The 26,760-nt window shown below is 32.6% G+C and overlaps 1 protein-coding gene across 4 annotated transcripts in view; it reads left to right on the top strand.

The window, feature by feature from the left end:
* Positions 1 to 26,760, top strand: part of LOC124360185 (high affinity cGMP-specific 3',5'-cyclic phosphodiesterase 9A) — a 641,497-nt gene that overhangs the window by 487,024 nt on the left and 127,713 nt on the right. The gene's annotated exons all lie outside the window — the stretch shown is intronic.

Genomic DNA, 26,760 nt, shown 5'->3' with positions numbered 1-26,760 from the left:
ATACTGGGTGACCTGTAGAAAAGCCTAATACTCTGGGCACTGGAAAATTACATTTATGTTTAGAGAGTGTTGTTTGGTTGGATAGTAATATTGTTTGAAAACAAATTGGAATAAATTAATTGAAATGGTTTATTTTTACCTTCAGAACCAAAACCGCTTGAGATGTTTACTACTTTTAATGTGGTTTTATGTAAACTGTTTGAATGTATTTTGTATTTTTGTAATTATAAACATTTTTAAGTTTTAAAAGTGTAAGTAATTTTTAAACATCCAACATTTTTAGATTTTTTGACACCTTGTACATTTACAGTAAGATCAATTGAAAACAACGTTTTTATTTATCTTTATCAAAAGAATTTTAAAATGAGGTACCACACACCCAACCTTTCATTACATTTAAAAATTTCCCAAAAACGACTCTCCACCCCGCCTCCCAAAAACACTTCTTACAAAGTTTTCAAAATTATTTTATTGAATTCTTTGATTACAAAATAGGAGGGTACAGATGAAACGGAGTTTCTATATTCACCTGTTATACCACTACAATCAGTTGTCTAGCATAGGTTTCCCAGGTCACTTCTGAGATCTTGTTTGTGTCACCGAGTAACGAATAAAGCATTATGATAGGTAGGGAATGTCCATTTCGCGGACAACCCCTTTGGATCCACGCGGTCTCTGGCACAAATTTTACACCTGGTCTGAAGATTGCATCAGGGTGCTTTTTATCATTCCAGTTGTCGAATTGTAATTACTCCCTTTTACTATTCTTTTCAAGTTCGCCAGACCTTCATCAATCTTTGAGGAGTTACCAACGTGAATTGTTGGTACAGAATAAAGAAACATAAACCTCATCGATAAACATTTTAATCAAAGGCGTTCGACAATTCGTTCTGAATGGCTATTAGATTGAAGATACTCAAGCCATCTATGTTTATGGAACCGTAATGAAGAATAGATAAACAAACAGCGGAGTTTGGGAACGTTGGGTGATTGTGGTATTTAAACAGTTGATGAGAGAGGGCTGGAGGGTGAGTAACGTCAGCTACACGTCACGTAGCGCGGAGCACCGGTAAACCATTAACAGTGAGGGTAAAAACACCCCTCTGCCTTTGTCATTCTCTCTTCGTACACCAAACTTCCAGATTTTTCCTCCGAGTTAAACGTGAAAACTCCTCCTTTTGTGCAATCGTAAAAAACTGTATTGTTAGTACTACGCAAGGTTTTGTATCGTCTAATCCATCGGTGTGGAAACAAAGCATGTATTTTGTAAAATAGTTAACTTCCTATTAAATATTTCAACAAACAAATGTATTTTAACAGAAGTTGAAATTATTATACTAATTTTAATCGCCACAAAAGTAATGAATGTTGAAAATTCAATAAGTAAGAATGCGTTAGATTTACTATTGGAACCAACTAACCACAGGGTTCATAATCGTCAGAAGTATTGTTACACCATCATAAATATTTAAAAACTATTATAATATTCTCACAGTATACTGTAATGAATCAATTTCGTGATCTTCCTTGTATCTTAATTCCTTAATCTGAGTATCGCGATAATGTGCATATTTGATTAATGGGAACACAACTAGAATAATTAAAACTATATTTACAAGTAGATCAGTTTACATCGGACAACTCGTAATTGTTTTTGCAAAACATAGTAGTCAGAAGTTATAAAGGAAGATTAATTAATGTAATCTCTCCAAGCAGCTTTTGGTTATGTTTCAGCTCTTTTCTTTCGCTTCTTTTTTTCCTTCATTCTTTATTTTTGTATGTACTAATATCTCCCCCACCTGACGAAGAGGATAGATTCCAATCCTCTAAACTTTATTTTATACCTTTTGTAACCATAACGATGTCAAATGTCCAATCCTGTTGTCCTGTTAATGAATTTAGATTTACTATCGGTAAATATTGGGCGTGATAGGTTATTATTACATTTAATATTGGCAGACTCATATTAATATGCAGCTTGTTTTGTAAAGGTCCAGCTGCTTTTCAGGACGTAGGCGTGGAAAATTAACATTTCAGACACATCTTTGAATTGGTATGTTATGTCCATAAGTAAAATATGAGCCTTTATCAATTTCTTGATTCAAGTATGTGAACATCTATTTTTGAGTTCATAATCCAATTTTAGACTTTTGAGAATTTATTGAAAATGTTGAAATGTCAGCTCGTCAATAGCCTCTGTCTGAAGTGTCTCTTACCTTTGTGTCAAACACTAATGTATTTAGATGTACGACACTCTAACCACGACAGCATTATCTCACAGTTGTGGATAAAGGAACATGACTCGGTCCCAGTACCGTAGTACAAATTGTAAGGTAAATTATGCAACCTACACTTTACGGAGTGTTAACCTTCTCATGTTACAGTCATACAGATAAATCTCGTGTTTTATGTATGTCCTTATGTACATGTGCAAAGCACGTGCTTTTGATAGTAACTGTATTGTGAAGGACCCGACAGGACCTTCTTGAAATCGTGTCGTCATCTGTCTGTCCGTCTGTGCGATAACTCTTCATAGAAAGGTCCTGGAGACTTGAAACTTGGTAAATAGATTCCTCTTGGTACCAGGAAGAACTGTTTTTTGGAGTGAAAATGTCAAATTGTAGTACGATGAACAGGCAAGCGTGAAAAGAAATATCTTAAAAGAGACATTTGTAGAAGACAAAGCCGTGGAAAATCAACTCCTCACGTGCCTCAGGACGTTATTGAAAAGTCAATTAGTAAAACATTTTTAGATTGCAATGCCGAAACTTGCAATTTTTTACGCCTAGGTACATTATTTCAGAAGCCATTATAGCTATACAGACATGAAATGTACGCTTGTTTATAGATAAGTGTTAAGCTTTTAGACCAGAGATTATTAAAAGTGAAACATATTCATATTTTGTGTAAATTCATTTTTAAATCTTTTACCAGTGTTACTTTTATATGAAACAATTTTTTACAAATTTTACGTCAAAAACCACTGTTCTGAATGTGTATTCTGGACGGTTACATATGTGCAAAAAACACAACCCTTATTCTTTTGTTTGAAAATTGTGCCTAAGTTCACATTATATTCATAAGAGAGGGCGACTTCCCTTAATGGCATTCATCAATGACAGAAAAAGTTTTCATATAGAAATCAACAAATATCTTATTAAGAAATGTAATACTTTGGCAAACTTTTAAAACAACTCTAAAATAATTTATTTTTTTACAGATAACTTGATATCTACAAATAGCGTAATGTTTACATGTGCAAAATCGAATTTTGCCAGTAAAATTAAACACTTTCATTGTTTTAATCATTTATCTCAATTGAACAGTGCATTGGGTGACACATATATTTACTATTAAATGTATGTATATTATTATATAAAATATTCATGCACCCATACATTGTAAACTAACACATCATTGTTTTTGTATTATATTTACTGAATAGAACAATACAAGTTTCGTTCATTTGAACTTCTTGAACGTCGACAGATAATAAAAGTGGAATAATCTAGATATTTCTTCTTATACGTTTTCTCATTTCTTGGTGATTTAGTTGCGTAATAAATCTGTATTTTATCGCACGAAGACTGAGAAGCGGAGAGTTATATTCTGATGCAAAGAAACATCGGCTGTTCCAGGGGAATGAGACCTGCAATCAGAGCTTGCATTCAGCGCGAGAAGCCCCTTGTAATTATAATTATCTGCCAGAGTCGTATTTTCTTTTTAACATCCTAGACGTTTTTATTCAACAACAAGCTTACTCATAGCTAGTTCTACACGGCGATCTTTTATTGAACCTAGTGTCATTATAAATGTGCCTGGTGATTTTCAATTTGTTTTTAATTTTGACTTAATTCTATAACAGGTTTATTTGTTCAACTTTTTTAACTTAATAGATCAATTTTAATGACTATAACGTTTTATTTCGTAAAGAAAATAAAGAAGTTCCATCACTTAATTAGTTGATTTTTCGTATATGTACAGCCACAATTTAACTAGCTAATACGTCTTATATTTAATACGAATTTAGTAACATACAATTAATTCTAATAAATTGAATTTCTTGTATGTGGACATACATTTACTACTTTAATTGAATTAATTGGGTTATTGTCATGTTATCGAACCGTCATAAGCAGTTTTAATCATGGGTACATACTTTTTTTAATGCCTGACGCCATGTCAAAGTAGAAACAAAGTTATGTACAATAGAAATATACAATTTAGTTTAAGTACATTTTAATGGATATTTAATATTCAGAAGTAAATGATAATGTAAAGCACTTCTAAACTTGATCGCTCTTGTTTTAAGTTACTTGCTTTGTATAGTGTGGGGGGGGGGTTGTTTTAATTTCAAATTGTAGTCATACAAGTTATTACTGGTTTTAAAACAATGGACATGTGTTGAACCGTTTTGAAAGATCATTGACCTTTCATTGTTATATTATTTATTATAAATAAGTAGTCTATGAACAGTAGTTATCGATTTGAAACCAAAATTTCTTTCTCCTTAAAATTGTCTACCGTTTAATAAATCATCAACATAATTTGTTACTCGATTTATTTTGTTAATAAATGTTTAAAACTGTAAATTGGTTATAATAAGATTTTATAAATAATGAATATTATAAATACATTAAATGTCAGTCATTTCGTTACTTTAAATCCCCAACTTACTTAATTCACTACTTCTTACTTCCCATGTTTATACAAATTTTGTATTCATATTATAAATATAATTTTATATATATATATATATATATATATATATATATATATATATATTAAGAATTCTCTGAATTCTATTTAATATTACTACTTATTTGGCAAACCACATCACTCTAATATAGCACTTCTCATTTGTTTATATTACTTACTTTATTCATATTACAAATTCAATACACGAATAATTCTTAATTATTAAGAGTGTAAAATTTAAAACATAATAAATATTCGAAGTTTTTGTTCAAATGCTAATTAAGTTATAATAAATGTTTGAGATTTTTAACTTAAATAAACATCGTCCTCCATGAGGACGCTCAATATCTCGCTTATTGTGAAGCGTTCCGATGACGTCAGAGATCCGGGGAATGATTGGTAATTGGACTGCAGCTACAGAAACGTGGCACTTCCTCTGCCTTCTCAACCCTGGTGCGTGCTAGTGCAACTACTCATCTCACATGCAGACAGCAGGCAATCTAGTCTGGGGCGGAGCTGACGTACTCTTCCGCTACTTGACTCCCCCGACACTTTCTTCCGTTCTGCTTCCAACTTGAAAGTGGATTTGGCCTCGGGAGACTTTTCAAAGACTGCTTCCGTGAATCCATTTACCTTAATGGAACTGTTTTTGGTTATTGAATAAGGAACTTTTAAATTCCTAAATAAGGTTCTTGTTTCTTCAGCAATAAATGTAGAATAGGCCTACTTCATGTAAACCGAGATACTCTGATACTATTTACAATTAGTAGAACAAGCAATGTAAGTCGCTACAAAATCTTATCAGTATCGCATATATCATAGGACTACCCACTGTGTTACGTTTAGTAGATAATGTTTTTACCTTCCCATCATTTTTGTAAGATCCTCGTATATGCTGCACAAGGGATTAGGCAGCTAAATGTTAAAAAAAAAGATCCATTCCCTCAAAAAGCTTTAATATTTTCTAATAATTTATTTTGTAAATAATGTTAAGAACGTGTTTTATGTTTTCATATAGAACAGCAATGTTAGATAACAACAATTTATTCATCACTATTTACCACAACTTCCACTTCTACTGTAGCTGTCTTTTTTGTGGATTTACTCCTGATGTTGCATTTTATAAATAATATAATAATATATTATAAAGTGAACAAAACACCTATACTTAATGTATTAAAAAATTAAAATTAAGATTGAATAAATAATTAAATATATATATATATATATATATATATATATATTTTATATACATATATATATATATATATATATTTTATATACATATATATATTCAAACTGCAGATGTCTAACCTAATATTTCAGTAATTATAGATCAAACGTTTATGTTTGAATTGTCTATAAAAATGCCAATACACACAAGTATAGCATTAAGTATAACGAGTTATATTTATAAAAAAAAAACAGAAAAATAGTACAACCGTTTAAAAAAAATTAATTAACTAATTAACAAAACATCCCACAAGGTAAACCAAAGCGTTTGTGGAACAATGAAAATTCAATCAAAGTCCCTGCTGTGTTCTGTCCATAGAGAACAGAACACAGTAAGTTGTCGGGTTTTCAGACATTGATAATTAATCAATCTAGATTTTTTGGAGTAAGACTGATCTGAAGTTATAACTGTTTATCTCATTTATATTCTTGATAATTTTTTGGCGTGCGAAACCACCCTAATTGTAGTCCCATAAGAACAACGTTTAAACACATGCACTTTTACGACTTTTATAGGTTATTCGAAACAAAAATACATTAAAAATTATATTTCAACGTTTGAATGCTTAATCTTTAAAATGAGATACTTCCCATTAACAATATGATCAATAAAGGCATAAACGTGCATGAGGTTTGCATTCTTTTAAAGGGAAAACCACAACATCACTAGAGCCGGCTCTTGAAAATGTTAAACCCTTCATTGAAAATTACAATTCACATTTAATTACACCATTATCGCCTATTCTGTGATATAGTGCTACATCTTTTATCAATGCCAAACGTAGAAATGCTGGTTAGGACATAATGTGTGCTCTTTTATGTGATTACACATATATTGCACGTTATTGTGTCAGTGATTTTTAAATATACCTACCTACTGGTCTTTTTGTAATGAATGGTTAGAGATAAAAATTCTCTTTGAAATTGCGTTATATTTTTGACTCTGAGGAGCTGTGGAACTGTTAAAACAGCAATATCGGATTGTGAAAGCAGTCTGATGATGATAACAATGGGTCAGGATCATCCGCCTCTGCTGTGATACAGTGTTATTCTGTTACACCATTCTAAGGAGCTGTGGAACTGTTAAATCAGCAATATCAGATTGTGAAAGCAGTCTGATGATGATAACAATGGGTCAGGATCATCCGCCTATCCTGTGACACAGTTGTATATCTGTTATCAATGCTAAACGTGCCAATGCAAGCTAGAACAGATAATTTTTGCTCCTTTATGTGATTATGCTTATTACAAGTTGTCAGTGCTTTTTCAACGATACATACCTACTATTCTACAAAGTGGTTATAAATGAAAAGTTCTCTTCAAAAGTGTAAACCAATCCATTTTACTAGTAATATAACGAGTAAGTTGTTTTACTGTTATATTTCTTACTTCAAAGCAGCATACACATATGTTTCTTTCCAGAAAGCCATGGATACATAAAAATATTATGTTATGGAATTTTAAATTTGCAGGAAAAGTCAATAATTCTTAGAAACTTACCTGGGAAGTAGCACTGTATAAGCCAGCGCCCTGTCGACTAGAGTAATTCTTAGTTTTATGTCACTTAAAAAAATGCTAAATGCTGGTTTATAAAGCAATCGAAATCTAACTGATATAATTGATTTTGATATAATTGATTGACAATCTAAATTATAGTATCTGTCTCTCCAGTTTTACAATACATCGTACTCATAACCATACCCCGCTTGAAACTTCTATGACTTCCGCTTAAACAAGAAAATCGGCGTGGCTGAAATTCGCTTTGGGTAATTGAAACGTTTACTCACCATCATAGAAATATTATCTCCATATTCATAATAATCATAGAAAAGGGTGTCAGACTTCGCTTAAGATGAAAAATGGCGATATACAGGGTGATTCATGAAGTTCTCCCCCCACTTCTACAGCACATTGTTACTAGTAAAAATAATGAAAAAATGTTATATAAACATAGGTCCGAAAAACGCTTCGTTAGCGAGTTACAGCTAGCGAAAGATTTCGCCTGAATTCCTGGGTAAAGAGTAAAAATAAAGCCATACTGAAACTTTTGGAAAGGTTAATTAAGTAAGAAATATCGTGGATTCTTAATGTATTTTTACCTGATAAAGCTAATAAAATAGGTTTCAGAAACCTGTACCTGTAATAGTTTTTTGAGGGATTCAGGGTTAAATGCAAAAAAATTGGGTCACGAAACAATGTTTTTTTTAAGTTTGATGTACAATAACTTTGTTAAATTGGTAATAAATACATAAAATCAACAAAACATTAATTGTAGAGAATTTAATTCTGAGAAAATTGATATAATCAAAGTCTAAAATAAACAGAAATAAGTACCAAAAAATCGATTTTATTCAGTATAATACATTACTAGCTGTTAAAGAAATACCGTACAGTATTTAGTTAAAATAAAAACAAAAACAAAATGTTTGTTCCTTAATGATGAGATAAATTGAGAAAACAAGATTAACTGTTAAATAAATTTGTTTGTAAATAAAAATATCATGTTTTATTACGTTGTATTTTTTTTTAATAAAAATTTACATCAAATGTTCGAAAATAAATGAAGCAAACATTTTCCCATTATTGTTTACTAATCATCGAAATGCAGTTTTTTGTTTTATTAATTTCTAAGTTGGTAACGCACGAATAACAGCTGATCAACAATGGTATTCTGTACTGTTACGTTAGAACTGTGTATTAGTGGTGTTTTGCAAGCTACAGCAGGAGATCGGGTTCTGTGAATCGTGTTATTAAATGCAATTTTTCTGTGAGTTATAATTCGATTGTTTATTCAGCGAAAAAATGCCTTACTTATTTACATCAGAGGAATACGCTGATATGGTTTTTATTTTGGGTTACTGTAATGGTAATGCTAGAGCTGCTGTAGAAGAATATGAACTACGTTACCCTAATAGGAGGATTCCAGATACCAAAACAATTTCAGGAACTTTTTCGTACTCTTCGGGAAACAGGATCACTACCAAGTACTAGAACCAATTATGAACGAACTGTCCAACTTGATGATGATATTGTTATTAATGCTGTTCATCGCAGTCCAGGTGTAAGTACACACGACACGTATTTCTAGGCGGATTAGGAGTTTCGCAGTCAACGGTGTGGAGGTCACTTAATCGAAACAAATTTTATCCGTTTCATAAACTAAAGGTTCAACATCTACAGCTAGGGGATGGTCCGCTTCGCTTGGAGTTTTGCAACTTTTTAATATTAATAATCAACTCTACAAGCGTATTTTGTTTTACGGATGAGGCACAATTCACTCGGATGGTGTCAATAACTTGCAACAATGAACACTCATGGGGGCAGAAGAAAATCCACATGAGGTAGTGGAACAGAACTTTCAACACCGATTTAGCGTCAATGTCTGGTGTGGCCTTTTGCACAATCGGCTGATTGGACCTTTCATATTAACCTGGATGCCTAAATGCTGAGTTCTATTTGCATTTCCTTCAAGAAGAGTTGCCGCAGCTGTTAGAGAATGTTCCTTTACATCTCAGACAAAATTTGTACTTCCAGCATGACGGAGCACCTCCCACTTTTCACGTGCCGTTTCTGCTTACTTAAATCATCAATTTCCTGGACACTGGATTGGTCGTGGAGGGCCTCACCCTGGCCACCAAGATCACCAGATCTATCTCCATTGGATTATTGCATCTGGGGATGGATGAAAGACATTGTATACAAGACAAAAGTGAATTCTCGTGATGAATTAATTGCCCGTATTATGGATTCGGCTGTGCAGATACAGGGAAGTCCTGAAAAATTAAGAAAACGCAACAAAAGCAATACACAAACGTGCTGCAAAATGTATTGATAATGATGGCCTCATTTTCAAACATCTATTATAAAAAGTGCGTACGGTTGGCCCAACCTGATTAATTTTTGCTTAAAAACTAGTAATGTATTTTACTGAATAAAATCGATTTTTTGGTACTCATTTCTGTTTATTTTAGACTTTGATTATATCAATTTCCTTAGAATTAAATTCTCTACAATTAATGTTTGTTGATTTTATGTATTTATTACCAATTTAACAAAGTTAATTTGTACATCCAAACTTAAAAAAAACATTGTTTCGTGCCCCAATTTTTTGCATTTAACCTGAATCCTAAAAAAACTACTACAGGTACAGTTCTGAAAACCTGTTTTATTAGCTTTATCAGGTAAAAATACATAAGAATCCACGATATTTCTTACTTAATTAACCTTTCCAAAAGTTCAGTATGGCTTTATTTTACTCTTTACCCAGGAATTCAGGCGAAATCTTTCGCTAGCTGTAACTCGCTAACGAAGCGTTTTCGGACCTATGTTTATATAACATTTTTTCATTATTTTTTACTAGTAAAATGTGCTGTAGAAGTGGGGGGAGAACTTCATGAATCACCCTGTATACCCAAGCGTAGCGAGGTGGATAAATATCAACCAATATGATTCCAAGGATGCAGAGAGATTAACACTGAATTCTTTGAAAAGTGCAACACCACAAGGCTTGATAAATTTATATATATTAAGAAGAAAAGACAAATATAAAAATAAACAGAACTGTGTAAATCTCATTTCTTATACAATGTCAAAAATATCCGATTTAATCCCACATCGACAACGAAAACTATACTTTGTGTAACTTTAATTTTAAAATTTATCGTGATGTTTAAAATAAAAATCAATATTAGTCTTATCTTTAAATATAAATAAATATTAAAAAGCCTGATTCCAACCGATTACTTTTATATTAATATGTTATAATAATTTCCACTATCACAATAATAATATTTTCATTATTGAATGGTTACCGTTTTAATACTTTTATTGGGTAAGTAAAAGTAACGTTTTAATGTTCAGTATACAAATATTCAAATTTTACTAAAGTTTGTCACTGATAGTGTTTTGACTTTCTCATTATTTATTTTGTCGCATTTACTTTTACAACAACAAAATTATTTATAATATTATATTATATCATTATTATATCATATGTATGTCTAATATCATCATGTATAAATTATATCATCAAAGGAACTCTATTAATCAAATTTGTCATCCATTCATTACGACATAACAGCTCCGAAATGGAGTTGTTTTAAACAAGATATAGTAGCCAGAGGATAAATTAAGTGTTCAAAAATGTATCGCCTGCCATACCATATACGAGCTATAAATATGTGTGTGTTGGATAGTATAGTATATTCGGGGTCATGAAATCTGACAAACTAATTAACACAACAGCGATTAAAAATTTAGCTTTGCATGAGTCGATAGAACACCACGCCTGGCCTTAGGAGATAGTGCAGTTTATCGTTATCAGTCCTAATTCAGCTGACAGATTGGATGTCCTATTTAATCAGCCTTTTTGTATTTAGTTTGCCTTTTTCTAATTTAATATGTAAAAATCTTTTTCATAAAGTTCTTAAAGAATATTGAAAATGTATACAATTAGAGACATTTGTATTTCACACTTTTTTAGGAATTCAAAGTATTTTTATCCACTAAAGATCATTGATGTTATTAAATTCATTAAGAAAGTGATTGCACTCTATTACACAGATTTATTAAGTATGTCTAAAATTGCATTTATAGAATGCGACAAGCACAAAAGCAAATGAATTTATTTATGGACCCCAAGGATCTTCGTAAAATTGTGTCGTTGACCGTTACTTCGTGCTATAATTCTCGACACCCTGAGAATTTGAAACCTGGTGTCCTAGAGGTCCTATGTTTCAAGGAAGAACGCCATTGATATTAGGGTCAAAAGACCAAAAGCCAGTCCATCTGTGTGATAACTCTTGATAGAAATGTCCTTAAGAATTGAAACTTGTTACATTGGTTCTTCATGGTCCAAGGAAAATCGCTATTAATATCAGAGGAAAAAGATCAAAAGACAGTCCGCCTGTGTGATAACTCTTGATAGAGATTCCCTAGAGAATTGAAACTTGGTACGAACGTCATTGGTTTTAGGGGAATAGATCAAAGGACAGTCCGCCTGTGTGATAACTCTCGATAGAGATTAGCCTACCTAGAGAATTTAAACTTTGTACATAGGTTCCTCATGGTCCTAGGAAGACCGCTATTGATTTCAGGGGTAAAATATCAAAGAACAGTCTCTCTCTGTGATAGCTGTTTATTGAAATTTCCTAAATAATTGAAACATGGTTCTTCATGGTCCAAAGAAAAACGCTACTGATTTCAGGGGAAAAAGATCAAAGGACAGTCCGTATGTGTGAAACTCTTGATAGACATTTCCTAGAGAATTAAAATTGGTACATATGTTTCTCACAGTCAAAGGAAGAACTTTATTGATTTTTTGGATCAAAAGGTTAAAGAACTGTCCGTCCTAATGCGTGCGATAACTTTTACTTCATGTTTTATCGGGTCCTTCAATACTCCCTTGTATCGGTTTATTAAAATTCATTTATGTACGGCACTTTACTTATAACCAGTTTTTCATGAAATATGAATAAAATGCATATCAGTTGTTTTGTTACAAAATTTTGCCATTTATTAAACCTTCCGCAAATACTCAAAAACTATTTTATTTCATGTCTATCACTGTGACTGACTCCAAATAGCGAATATGTCTTCATACATAAACATTATTTACTATATACAGAGTGAGTCAGAAATATGGTAAAATATTTTAAGACGTGATTGTAGAGCTAAAAATAAGACAAAAATGTTACATAAAGGTAGGTCCGGAAACGCTCCATTAGTGAGTAATGGCTGGCGAAAGATTTTGCTTTGTTTTCAGTTCACCTGGTGAAATTAAGTGATTCTGAAATGTTTTGTTCTTAGATTAAACATATTTTCACAGCTGTAGCATTTATGTGTTTACAATACTTTAGCTGAGCGATAGCGAAGTGCTACTCGAAGTGCTGGAAAATTGTTATTTCTGTACAGTCTGTCTTTCTGTATGCACGATATTCGGAAACGAACTGACCAATAGACTTAAAATGTTGAATGAAGCTTTATTTAAACTTTTATTATTTGAACACAGCTATGAAATCTAACGTAATGCATAAAAGTCTAGACACAGACAGAAGAATATACAAACAGAAATGAATTTTTTACAGCCTCAAGAGACTAAGGTAAAGCTTAGCCAATAATATGGTGTTAACCCTTAGATTGATAAATAACTATTATGTAGTGAGAATATAGTGGATAATTATGTTCCAGGTTAACAACATAAGTATGTGAGATTTCGACTGAATCATAAACTCTCTAATTCTTAACAGCTTTTATCTTAAATGTAATATGCAATACCTTGCCACATGTTATTGTATCAAGGCGAGACAAAATTACTGTAGACGTGGTATATGAACCACAACCACACATATGAAGCAACGTAGATCACAAATTCAATATCTTGCTCGGCGCCACACCCTCACCTAGCTATATATGTATAACCACAACAAGCACCCTACACTCCGAACAAGTCCTTTGCATCTTGTAGTTGTCGGCTGCTGTCGTTCAAACATCTTTTATCCTCAAGGGTATTTGCAAACTTTATTCAACGATTGTCACGGTTAAATTGAAATTGAATCGAGTACTCATACAGAAAAAGTAAGCGATGTCGGTAATGCTTAGCTATAGTATATAATCTTTCAAAAGCATATTATAACTATCTCGGCGTTACTTGCCATCAAGAAACAGAAGTACGTCACACGACATGTCGGAACAGGCTTCGTTGAGGTTGCATGAAAACCTTCAAATCTATACCTTAATTTTTTCTTGAGATGTCCTGCGGACAGACATGCATCGTACAAAAAAGAAATTTACACTGATATGACGTATCATATAACACATCCGTGTAGAAATGAAAGATTTTTAAGTCCATATATGGAGTATTTCTTAACACACCTTGCAACATGAATCATTTAGTTTTTATTCATTAAATTGGGTTTTAATATTAGTGTTTAAATATAATTTTAAACAGCAAGTCACTATAAAATGATTTTGTTTGTATTGGTACAGTTAGGCTACATGTTTTAATACAGCACATGTTTAAATACCTTATGGGTCCATTGATTTTGTTTACAAATGTATTGATTCTGCTATTTTCTCGTTGCCACCATGGTTACCCACAATAGCAATGTAAAAATATTCGCTAACACATCTTATGGAGTGACATTCACCATCATCGAAATCGGTGTTGCCTATACAAAAATGAAGCTTCATGCACAATTCAGACTGGCAGATAGACAGAAGTGAAAGGCTTTGTTAAAGCTCAGCCAAATACAGAACTGCTTAAAAGGAAGGAAGTAATTCACTGTTATGGTTTTTCAAAGAGGATCTTCGATCGATAATAGTAGCCGGCCTTTGGTCTTCTCAATGGTCGTAGCTAGACATCTACTAACTACAGTCACCTTCATGACGAAGTATCTGACAGACTTTTTCTATTTTTTTCCGGCCATAGTCCCCTGAGCGCAAAGCGAACTATATGAAAATGTAAGTACAAATGTATTTATGTGATCATACGCAATATAGTGTGGTTCTTTAAATACGTCAACTGTCAAAATTTTAATACATTTAAATCACACTTAATATAAAGAAAGTTCTTACAAATACCTTGGTTATATTTGTCATACCAATAACCAGCCAGTTTTAAGACCTTTATCTCAAGTATTTTACACCATATAATTACGATGGTATTTTTTCTAGAAAATTCAAGCAGTTTTAAGCAACATTTATACTTATTTATTGCGATCTCTTATGGACTCATGATGACTTTAACGAAAAGTTTGAAAAAGGAATGATTATAGCTCAGTGGTTATGCGTAATAGAGTAAAATGGAAAAAAAATTTAAAATTTGTAACATTGTAAGCGGTTTGTTTTTGTAACTGTTTGTATTTATGTGGTTTTATATCTTGTAAAAATTTGGGATAGTAGCAGTACAGATCTTTTAGGAGTGTACGAGAGCATCAATTCATTTTAGTTAGATTTATTTTATAAAATATAACTTATAAATGATTGTAAATAAACTAAATCTTCGCTTTTTAAACCACTTTACACACTAATGGCAAGTATCGTCTCACAATGTGTCAAGATGGACAAATTTTTAACTTCTTCAAAATATTTTATAGATTTCTTCGTTCGGAACAAGTGAGAAGAGAAGAGTGAAAACAGTAGATTTAGCTTGATTAAAACAAGGCCCTCCGTATTTGATCAAATTTAGCTAAATCCAAAAAGTGACTCACTGAAGTTTGAAACTGAATTTCAAAGACCAACTCTGGGGATTCACCCGTCAAGCATTTTCCACGGCAAGAAAAATCTAATGACCTACGAAATATTTGCCTTTCTTGTCACTAGACCACTAAAATACTGCGGTCTCTTTTTTGAGTGTACATAGCAAAGTTCCGTGTCCCAACAGTGTTCGATCTAGAGATAAAACTAGTGAAGTGCAAAGTCTGTCTAAACTAATTACTATTCTACTTGCCACTCTATAAATTAGTAGTTTAAGTCAACTTTAGACTTCTCATACAAATTACTAGCAGTTGCATAATAGCCTAGTAAGTGTTTCACTACTGAGATTAAACTACTAAGCTTAGTAGGGTTATTATGAAGTACGATTAAGTAGTTTACAAATAGTATAACATAAAAGTGTAACTATATGAAAGTTAATTTTCGATCATAGAGACATTGATACCTCTTCTTAAAGTAAAATACTATATATATATATATATATATATATATATATATTTACGGAAACAAGGCACTTGATGGTCCTGTGTTATACAGCGACCCATGCAGGTCCATCAAGCCCCCTATTTAAACCTTCATATAACCGTGTTATGAATTTGTTCTCAGCATACATTTATGTTTTATAACTTGCTTGATAAATGTATACTAATATTTTTTAATATATAAAAACTTTTGTCCACATGCTGGTCCGCGTGTAATGAGCGGTCCATGTTGGTCCTTTTTATACACCGTACAATTAAGCGGTACATGTTGTTCCGCGGGTCGTTTGGTTGGTGGTGGGAGAAAGAGGGGAAGGGACCTGCATCTGCCTTTTGATTGTAATATATTGAAAAGACCTGTACTTGCCTTTCGTTTGTAAAACTCCAAGTTGTAAAGCATTCATTTCACATTTTATTTCATTTTAAGGTAATCAATAATATTACCTTAGGTGAAAGTAACAGAATATCTTGGATAATCATTAATATTAAAACATAAATTGATGTTGCATCTGATCTGTGGCCTCCTTATTACTCACAGACATTTATTGTATTTCGTAATATTAAACATATATTTCAATAGAATGACATTTTCTAAATCATACGCATTAAAAATATTTTCAGTTTAAACTATTTCTATATTTACAATTATAAATAGATATGGTAATGCGCATGTTTTAATGTAAGTAATATTTATCTATGCTGTGCATTTTTGTCATAATACTGTTTTTTAATTTGTTAATGGGTCGCGTTTCTGTAGTGAATTTAACATAAAAGTTAATTGACAGTGGCTGGTTTACACACGGAGAATATTATGCCTCAAGCGTCTCAATTATTGGTGGGTAGTTGTCTGGCCAGCAAATCAGCGAAAGGATTGCATTGAAATAGATAAAATAACAGCTTTATTTTGCCATAACATTATAAACTTTAAAGCACTCTTCAAAGTATTTTTTTATTTTAAAACATCCACATCACATATATCACCCTAACACACTAAAAGAATGTAAACATTCTACATTAATATAATTTTAAAAATAATACACCAATCATCAATGATGAACTTAAATCTAAGAATTGTTTTTAATTAAACTAATTTTCGAATATGATCAGGGACCAGGAATGTATACACGTATAGGCCTTCTAAATCCATACTAACTGCTGAATTACATCTACCCATTTATACTATAAGATAACCAGCAACATATTTTTCTCCTATAATTATAAATACGGAATGAAATGAAAAATAAAAGTTGTACATTTTATAATAAATCTGCCATAAAAAATTTAATTATAACTGTGTGATATTGAAGGGAGTTGAATTCACTAAAAGCTAAAAAATAAACATTATACCAAGTTTATACAAATAATGTCTTAACATGTCAATATATTGTGGACAAAATATTGAGCTCATCTTGTAAAATATTATTAGTTCTCAGGTACTGCACTTAATTGTAAATTTTAAAATTTATTCCTTTTTCCTAAATATTTTATAAATATAAGTGCGCACAAATTTTATTGTTTTATTAAATTCGCCTATTCTTAGGTCATTGGGACCTTTAACAATTTTAAGAATACAGAAGGCCAATGCGCAATACTGTTTCTTATGTTACCCCTTTTTATTGGCCCTTTAATTTGTAAATATCGAATGTAACATGTGATGTTAGTCTTTCACTACTTTAGCCTATACTGGTTATGGTTGTATTTTATTTAACAATCATACAAGAATTTACTTCCTCAAATTACATATTAAATGTTTGATTGCAAGAAACCACTGAGCACTAATTTAAAGTTACTGAATTTGGGAAGAAATATTTTGGTATTACACAATGAGATATTACACAAGCATATCTCCATATAGCATAATATAAAACCATAAAATATAGCTAAGGTATGTTCACACTCTACATTCACAGATGGTAAAACCAACTCTTCGTTATACTCTACATTAAAAGATGGTACATAAAAGCAACATAGATCTTTTCACATTCTAATTCTGTATAATTCTGTATTAAACATATCGGAGTTAGTTAATAGTATACGAGGGTGGTCTGAAAAGTTTGCTTTCTGAACGTGAAGATGGAAGGTTCGTTAACAAAAGCTACTGAATTTCGTCTGTTGACAGTTACTAAAAAAAGTTTTAGCTATTTTCGACGTGCCGTTTTTATGTAACAGTCGAGTCAGTTGATGTGAGTGTTTTTGTGATATGGACACGATTATCGTGCTGCCATTAACTATTTGTGTTTGAAAAGCAATACGCCTTATTAAATTAAAAATGAGTTGGATTCTGTGTATGGAAACTCTGCACAATCATTTACCTCAGTGAAATTTTGGGCTGCTTCATTTAAAAATAGCCATAAGATCTTGAGAGACGATGAACGTTCGGGACGTCCAAAAACTGCAACTACCCATGAAATCATCGGCAGAGTTAACCAAATGGTGCTTGACGACCACCGAATTAAAGTGAAAAATATATCAACATTTAGGCATGAGAAAGCTGTCCGCGCGTTTAATGTCGCGTTTGCTCACGTTAGACCATAAAGGTTCGAGGATGAACATTTCCAACGCTCTTCTGGCGCAGTTTAGGTAAAATAATCCAAATGCGCTGATTAATTACTGTAGATAAAACTTGACTACACCATTATACACCCGAAAAAAGTTACAAAAGGGGAACAGACTCAAAAAAGAAAAAATGCTGCTTCTTTGGTTAGGAAATACATGACGACTGTTTATGCGATATTAATAGAATTAATTTAATAGATTAGCTTCAAAAAGGAAAACCATTACAGGAGCATACTATCCATCATTACTTGACAAGGTAAAGGTAGATATTTTTTAAAGAAACGCCCACATTTGTAGAAAAATAATATAATGTTTCACCAAGGCTACGAACCTTCTCGTCCCTTAGCGGTTATGATGGCGAAAATCCATGAATTACGGGTTTAACTGCTTAACCATCCGTCTTACCAGATCCAGTCCCAAGCGAATTCTTTTCGTTCCTTCATCTCAAAATTGCGCTCGGAGGACAATGTGATCGTCAAATGAAGAGGCAATCACCTTCGTGAACAATTATTTTTCAGATAAATATTCCGAGTACAATTTTTACTGGTTACAGAGATGGTATCGCTGATAGAAGTGTGTAGAGTGACAAGGAGACTATGTTGATTTTTTTACTTCACAAATTATGTCATGTTTGTTAGGTCGGAAACTTTTCAGACCACTCTCGTAAATATAAAGCATTATTAATGGCTTTTAAGACCTACATACATTGAATGTAGAAAATATTGGTCAAATTCATAAATTAGGACCAAAAAAACGTATGGATATCAAAATTTTATTTTTGTACGTAATTTAGAACTTTAGGAAAGGAAAAAATATATTTTCAGAAATAATTACTTTTTTAACGTTATACATATCTTAAACATGTCTATATTTAAATGAAATATAATTTAGGAATTTTATTATGAATAAAATAAAAATATTGCCACAAGCCACTTTTCTAGCACGTACGGTAAAATGTATTATCCTTATTATCAATGATTTTTAGCCCTGGATACAACATGAAGGTATTAATAATATTATAAATGGAAAATTGCTTATGTTTGTTTGTTTTGCTTTCACGCTTTAACTATTTAACCCATTGTACTGCAATTTTACGTAGACATTCTTAGGGTTCCTTGGATGAATATATGCATATTCTTATTTCGAAAATCTCTTCGGGCTACGCCCTACTGGTCTATAAAATAGCTAAAAATTCCATTTTCTGTCTCTACAGTTACAAAAATTAGTTAATTAAAAGAGCTTCTTAAATTTCAACTGTTGTAAAATATTATAGGTGCGAATTTTGCACATTGATTATTTTATGATTATCATTATAAATTTCTTTGTGATAGGGAATCGCCCCAAATAGAGAATGGCGTGAAAGTACCGATAAAAAGGTTTAAAAATATATATATTTTTTAATACATATCAACGTTTTTACACACCTAATGCTTAAGCCGAATAAGGCTGCTTTACTCAAATGTGCATTGCACTTGATCAGGGGGTCTAGCCTAATAAGCCCTCCCCCCCCAATTCTTTCACATTCATGAAAACGAATTCAAGATATTTCTATCGATTTAAACACTACACAACACAGTAATAACAGCTAAATATACTCTTATGAGATAAATATAGAAGAGGTTTCCAATGTTGCTTGATTTAGAAACTACAACGCCGCGCCTTAGTTTTCCGTATATAGTTGTTTTAATTAAATCAAAATTTTCCTGAAAAATAATAACACTTACAAAGTAATATGTTTTTTGATATGGTTAATGTTAGCAAAAACAATACGAATATTGTCCTATTTGTGTTATTTTTACTTAATAATTAAGGTTAATAACATGATGTTAACAAAAATAAAAAAAATGTTTAACGTATTTAAAATGAGAAATGAAAATAATAAAATTGTTTCAGCTTTAAAGAATTTCCTTAAGATGTGAACCTGGCAATCAGCGATAAGATAGAAGGTCGCTTAACATTGCTTTGCGGATACCAATTCAAGAATAAATGGCAGATTTTCCAAATAAACCTATGTAGAGCACATATAGTAAATATTGTAACAGTTATGAACGAATGAAGATTACTCCATATAAGAAAAATATCATATGGGAAATCCACCGCTCCTTCCCAGGAAAGGAAGCATCGCTATCAAATGCTCCTAATCTCTGTTATGTGTATACGATGGATAAACACTCAGTAAATCGCGTTAAATTACTGATTCCGTCCTAGAGTTTAGAATATTTGTTTGCACTAATTCTGGTGCAAAATCTTAAAGCAAGGCGTTCTTAAAAGTGTGTCACAAAGTTCTGTGTCTGATAGAACTTATGATCCCTAACCAAATATGTCCCATAAGGAACTGAGACCTATTTGATTGGATTTAAACTCTGTCAACATTTAAACGCTACGGGACACCAATGCACAATACTGTTTCTTATTTACCATTAAATGTTAAATACATACTGTAACTTTTGATGTTAACCTATCACTGAACCCATTTCGTTTATAATTAACTGCATGTTATCCAACGATCATACTTGAATTCTTTTCTCCAAATAACATATAAATGTTTCCGTCTTATTGCAAGAAACCGCTATATACTAATTTAAAGTTACTAAACACGGGAGGAAGTATTTCCTCACTACATAATGAGTTACATCAAATCATAGATACGAGCTTTTCACATATTACCTCAATATAAGTCGTAAGGGAATAAGTTAATAATATAGGAATACAGCAATATTACAGGATTTTTACGATTAATGTATGTGTAAATGAGAAAATGTTTGTGATGAAGTCAACATTAAACGGCCGATGCCGATGATAAAAAAGTGAATTTTGTACTGTACGTAGATAAATAGTAACTTCAGGACGTGACATTTCTTAATTTTAATGATTTGAGAAAATTAAATTTGTTAAGATTAAATATAGCTTTAAAATGTTTTTACAAAATATATAAATAGTTAAAAAATGTTTTATAAATAAATTCCTGACATTTTCTTCAGCCAGACTACTTGCACCTACTTTAAAAATTCATATCTTTATCATTAACAGTTTTTAGTTCTGGTTATGAGATGAATCTAAACAATTTTTTAATACCCAAAATTGCAGTCATTAGGAATAATCAAAAAGTCAACCTTTAAGATCGGCTGCCAACACAGAGTTAAGTGGGAGCGAGCGTTAGTTATTGAAGTGTTTTAGAAAAACTCATAAATGAATCCCTGACCAAGTGCAGGAGGTGCTGACCACGGTCACGGCACGCAGGACAAGAGTACTCTTGTCGCGTCGTAGTGGTAGTAAGAGTACTATATTGGTCAGCGGGGCGGATGTTCATTCTTTGTCATTCGACTGCTCGCTCTCTCTCGCCCACTCGTCCCGTTCTTGACAGAAGACTGGAAGCGAGTTTCCTCGGTGTCCTGCACCTGCACTGAATGCACTGTTTGCTCTGATCGCAGAGCTGAAAACTGTGCACTGAGCACCGAAGTAATAGAAACTGATCTGTCATGCAGTGATGAATATACTGAGCCAGCACCGCAGTTGTCATCTATGCATTAGGTTCAAGATGCAACGTAACCTATACTTCAGATTGAGAGCAAGCAAAGTAATTTCCTTCCTCTTTTCAATCAGGTTTAATTGCGCCCTCTCATGAATGACGTGGTTGGTAAAGTCTATCAATACATTAGAACAGCGTTACATAAAATTATCGCATGAGTATTGAATTTTTTTTTACGATGTAAATGACACTGTAGACAGGAAAAAGTGCGTTAGCTGAATGATGAAGTAGTTAATATCTACGCATGTCTATATTTTAACTGGAACTAGGATTTTAGTCCAATGTAAATTTTCATGATAGGCAGGAGTTTGGAAAATGATTGCTTTATGACAGATTTTTGATTATATTGCTATCTAATTAGCCAATTGGAATGGAACATCATGTAAGTTGATATTATGTTAGACCAACGGTTTCAATGGTTGAGTGTTCTGAGTGGCACGTTTATTATCTAGAAAGCGATAGCCTGGAGTTATAAACATCAGGGAACCGCTCCAGAGAGAACAGCTAAATAAGACAATACTCTTGAATTGAAGACGATATCGCAATTATAATATCTTAACAGTGCATATTATTAAAAAGAGTATTATAAAATGTTTTCTAACTGTGTGGTATTTGTTAAAACCTTTCGAGCAAAATAAAGAGTTTCACAAAGAAATGCTAATTTTCCACAATATAAAATTCCTTTGATACATAAAAAAATCATTGTAGTGTGTTGATGATTTAAAATAAATTTAGACATACTACTATGCACATGGGGGCAATTTGTCAGGCCAAAATATTATTTTTGAAAATGTTGAATTTATTGTTAATTAAATAAATTTACCCCTTTCCTAAAAATATCACAGCTAACAGCTAAGCATTCACGAAACAAATATTTACTTTTTGTATGTTCTTCTTTAGTTATTATTTATTTTATGAATATCCTGCACAAATAATTACTCAATAGAAAAAATGAGGTATTATTAATCTATAGTGTACAATTTTGTATAACAGTTTTGTGCGCAATACGAAACAAATATATTAGTGTTATTACCACTCTCTGGCTAGTGCCTAACCAAACTCTATAGAGTGACACAGATCATCATGAAACTCGGTGTTCCTCAAATAGATATGAAGCTTCATGCACAATGTCAAGTCAATAGCACATTTAGTTATCGGAATGTCGTTCGGAAATACAGACAGAGAATCATAAATTAAGTTTTTCCAGCCCCTCGAGTTACAGGCTTCACTAATTTTGAACCATTAGCACTATTCATTAATTTAATAAATTTCTAAGGTTTTAAATTTGTTTGAACTAAATTTTTGAATTGTACATAAACAATGTTACATTAAATAAAATCTATCACTAAATCTTTAAAGCAGAAATGTGTGTCTTTCCATTTGTTTCTCGGATGATCTATAGAACGGTAAATTTAAAATGTGGGAGGTTTATACAATCATATTTAGTATTATTGCACAGATTTAGGAACTACATTGGCTTTTTGTAGCAATAAAAAAGGTCATGGATGTATTTAAATATAAAACTATAGACTTTAATAGATGATTCTACGAGTTTTTCACTCCGGAAGCAAACCGATATGAACCTCTGGAAATTCGTCTCAGTCGTCCCGAATCTGCTTTGCCGGCCGAGTCTCGGTAAACAATATAATAATATTTCATATTACTCTATATTTAATTCTTATAAAACTTATTATATATCTCGTCACTTTAGAGGAAAAGTTAATTTTTTTCTTTGGCGCCCAGTGCAGGACACTGTCAATATTAGCACTATCAACAAAACATTTACTGTATTCTAGATTTAATGGAACTTTACAGTATAAAACATGTAAACAATAAAAACTCAAACCACGAAATTCCTTTATATGTAGCTAGATCGGGGTTTGACTTGGGATAATCACATCGACCACGCTTGTGCAGAAATTGCATCAGAAATGTTTGCTCTTCGCAACTTGGCACAGTATTGCTCCATCGGAGTCTTGAAAACGGCATATTTTTGCATAATCTATCCTCATCTAGGGTATGGAATTAAACTCAGGGTAGCTGTGCAAAACACAAGTTGGAACGGGTCTTCATTCTCCAAAAAAGAACTGTGAGAATGATTTTTGGTTTGAGAGCCAGAGAGTTATACAGAGATGCTTTTAGGGAAGTCGGGTTACTGACTCTGTCCTGTTTCTATATTCTCAAGGTGATCCTTTACTCCAGATCAAAGTGCGCTTTGTTGGAAGGGGGGGTTTCACCATCATGGCAGTAGAGGTAACTTGATAACTTTCGAGTCCAACAACACAGAAGAAATGCTTTCAGAAATTTGCCTTCTCAAGTTGGTGTCGGACTAATAACAGTCTCCCTGAAGGTATTAAACAACTAAATTTAAAGATCAGTTCAAAACTATTTTGGTGCCAGAGGTATTTTACTCTGTTGACGAGTTTATGATGAATCGCTGAGACAATTAAGAGCGGAAAAATTCACAAAATCGTTTTGTCACACCTGTAAACTTTAATAAAATAATAATAATCTCTTTATTGCATTATTTTAACAATCTTTACATCGTATCGCAATAGCCAATATTTAACGTAAATTTACACGATTTTATCTACACATTAACGCAACCTCATATTTACAATTCACACAATCATTCAAGACACAATCGCATTGACCTAAGGTCCAGCACTCTCAAATATCCCAGTGGCTTATCATGAATTTATCAACAAAGAAGAAAAGCCTTGGACACCAAAAGGAGATTGAGACGCGTTTTAAATCGATTTTGATTATTGGAAATTTTGATTTCTTCAGTGAGCCTGTTGATTAATCTGACACCAACTTCTTGCGGTAGATGTTGCGCTAATGTCAATCTGCGTTGATGAGTTCGAAAGTTATCCCTGCCTCTAGTGTCATATTGATGACAGTTCCTGCCACGAATCATTGCACCTTGATCTGCAGTACATTATCACCTCAAAAATATAGAGACAGGGCAAAGCCAGCAATCTCAACTCTCTGAAATAATCCCTACACGACTCTCTGTAATTAAAATGTTCAATGATTCTGACAGCTTTTTTCTGAAGTCTAAAGACGCGCTCCATTTTGTTTTTTGCACAACTTCCCCAAAGTCTTATTCCATACGCAAAATGAAGATGGATTAGGCCATAGTAGACCATTCTTAAAACTTCTGGGGGAAAAAATTTGGCTAGATTGCGCCGAACATAAATAGTTGCCCCTCGGTTCGGGCCGGCATAGGACGATTCAGAAGCCTGGTTCCTGGAAGGACTGCAATTGTTTAAGTTTATCTTCTGTGTGAACAGACCCCTTTCATAGTCCCGGGAGGTTAATATGGAAGTTAGGTCATTAGATACCGTCAATATATTTATATTTATAACGAGAGAATAGCTACTGAGTGGTTGGTAGGTGTTCACATTATGTTCGATTGATTTCGGTTTATTGAAAAAACTTATCTGGCAATTCTTTCACCGTTCTTTATTTTAGAGGAATTCGTGATTTTAGTTCATCCTGCACAGTTTGTATGAATTGCCAAACTAGGAAGGATGCGTTATATTTAAAAAAAGATTGCATTTACGTGTTAGGAAAATAATTCTGTTTTATCAAGATCCATTTTTGCACATATTTAATGTAATCGAGATTTGTAGTAGTATTTGAATAATATATAACTAAAAATGTAGTTATCTCAAATAAATATTTTCCCCGTGAAAAAGATTGTTTTTAACACTAAATATTAAACTTTGAATAAATCACTATTTAAAAATTATTAGAATAAAAGTACCAACTATGCCTACCCTCGAATAGCAATGAATTTTCTACAATTTTCGAGCTGATGTAACAAGTCTATCATTGAAACATGTGACATTTGAGTCAAACAGCAAGAAGAAGTAAATCGATTCTTGATTTGCTCATCATTTTTAATTCTTCATGCTCAGTTCATGATTCTTAAACCTTTTATCAACGGGTAAAAAATATACATGATTAATAAGCATACATTCAGTATAACTACGTACCTGACTGAGCAAGTACAAAAAAATGAGGCGATCACAACATACGTAATTACTGCAGCTGCCGTCTTAATGTCGTCTGGTAGATCCAAAGATCCCAGTCGGTAAGACAAATTTTAAATTGCTCAGTTATCTATCTAGTAGTTGTATACATAAATGATCGGAAGATGCGGCTTTGCTATCGTCTGTTCAGTAAAGAATGACCATCAGTGCACTTTGCTATATCAGTTTGGTCGGTCATAAACTTACCGTCATTAAAATTCTGACTACCGCCGCAAATTATATAAACACCATGGTTTTGATATGAAAAGGGGGTTTTTTGGTTATAGTTTAAGGGGAATTTATGTTTCATAAGGTTTCAATGTGATATCAACGCAGCAGAGTACGGTGGCCCGACCTAGTTGTAGTGTTAGAGCATTCGTTGCCGGACCTAAAACTTTGAAGTAATAATAGCGCAAAATCGATTCTCCTCTGTGACCGCTGCATCGTTTACTAATACAATCGTTCTTCTCTGTACCGAATTTCCTCCTTATTCTGTTTCATAAGATCCTTGTATTGATTGGTCACCTATGTGGACGGACAGGATACGACTAGTAAGGGTCTCTTAAGAAATACAATTCGTATGCAAGGCAAAATCTGCAAGGCCCCATGGCAAAATCTGACTCAGATGCGTGGCCGAAAGCCAACAGGCATTACTTCTTAAAGCAATGAAGTTATCTAGATGCAATTAATGACAAAACTGAAGGCTCTTTAATATATTTTTTCTTAAAGAGGGATTGATACCCGATGAAAGCGAACTTTGAAGAAAGTAGCCGCGTTAAGTTTGCCAGTATTTCAATAAGACAGTAGATATGTTAAAATTAGCCTTCATATGAGATGCATTACAGTCTATTGAACATATTAACGAAAAGAGGAAGGCTTTTTCCAGTTTGGAATTCCTATTCTATTAAATTTGCGTTCTTGAAATACTGATCTGGAAAAACCATCATACGATAAACAAACTATAAAGCTAAACGTGGCAGCAGTAGTTTCAAACTGAGGCATCGCCGGGTTG

This window comes from Homalodisca vitripennis, chromosome 4 (genome assembly GCF_021130785.1).
Source record: "Homalodisca vitripennis isolate AUS2020 chromosome 4, UT_GWSS_2.1, whole genome shotgun sequence".
Taxonomy (NCBI): domain Eukaryota; kingdom Metazoa; phylum Arthropoda; class Insecta; order Hemiptera; family Cicadellidae; genus Homalodisca; species Homalodisca vitripennis.
This window is presented reverse-complemented; position numbering and strand designations above follow the sequence as displayed.